Consider the following 1,125-nt stretch of genomic DNA (forward strand, 5'->3'; position numbering starts at 1 on the left):
GTTGTCACAAAAGGGGAAAGGGTGATTTAACAGCAGGGAGAAGAAGCAGGTCAACTCAGGTAAAAAGGATTTCAGTTATGTTGGGACTTCCCTGACATTCCAGTGGATAATTCTCCATTTTTCCAATGCAAGGGTGCAGGTTTGATCCCTCCTCTGGAAACTAAGATCCCACATGCTGTGCATGAGGCCAAAGATTCTTTTTAAAAAATTGTTTAAAAATATATTTACAGATCAAGTTTTTATTATGTTATTATATTAATATAGTATGGTGGAGAGAATCAGATTCTTCAACAGCAGACTCAACCAATTTTATTGCCAGCTCTGCTGCTTGCTAAGGGTATAACTCTGAGCTAACAATTTGTCCTTTCTTTGCCTTAATGTCTTCATCCATAAAATGGGAATGATATAAAAGTGATTGATAGCCTCCTAAAGTTGTCATGAGAATTAAATGAATTAAGATGTGTAAATATTTAGAACATGCTGCTGCTGCTGCTAAGTCACTTCAGTCGTGTCCGACTCTGTGCGACCCCATAGATGGCAGCCCACCAGGCTCCCCCGTCCCTGGGATTCTCCAGGCAGCTATTATTTATTATTATTATTAGTGTGGTATGCTAAGCCGTATGCATTGCTTATGTCATAGAAATGAACATGGATTGTTATCCTGGCATTTATTGGCCTTGCTTGGAGGACCCACTGCAAGAGTTAATGAACTCTGGGCTCTGTCTTCCACTGGGTCTGACGAGGCCTCAGCCCCCCTACCTTTCCATTGTTGGGAGGAGACTAGACCTCAGATCTTTGTATTTGAGAACCTTTGAACCTGCAACTACAACAAAGGGAGGGCAGTTTATTTGGGGATGTTTTACTCCTGTTGCCATGGAAATCGAACACTGTTCCAACTTCTGTCCACATCCTTCAGTCTGAGTCACTACTGCTTAATAGACTTTTAAAGACATCAATAAATACCGTCAGAAGCATTTAAAAGTCTTAAACCAGGGCCCGAGGCTTTCTGCACTGGCCCTCTTGTAATCTACACAGATTTTTCCTCTAGCACTTCTGAAATGTTGCAGCTCTATACTAATAAACAGAATGTCTATACCTTTATCCACACCTTGAAAGGGAAGGGCC

Source organism: Bos mutus, chromosome 6 (genome assembly GCF_027580195.1).
Source record: "Bos mutus isolate GX-2022 chromosome 6, NWIPB_WYAK_1.1, whole genome shotgun sequence".
Classification (NCBI taxonomy): domain Eukaryota; kingdom Metazoa; phylum Chordata; class Mammalia; order Artiodactyla; family Bovidae; genus Bos; species Bos mutus.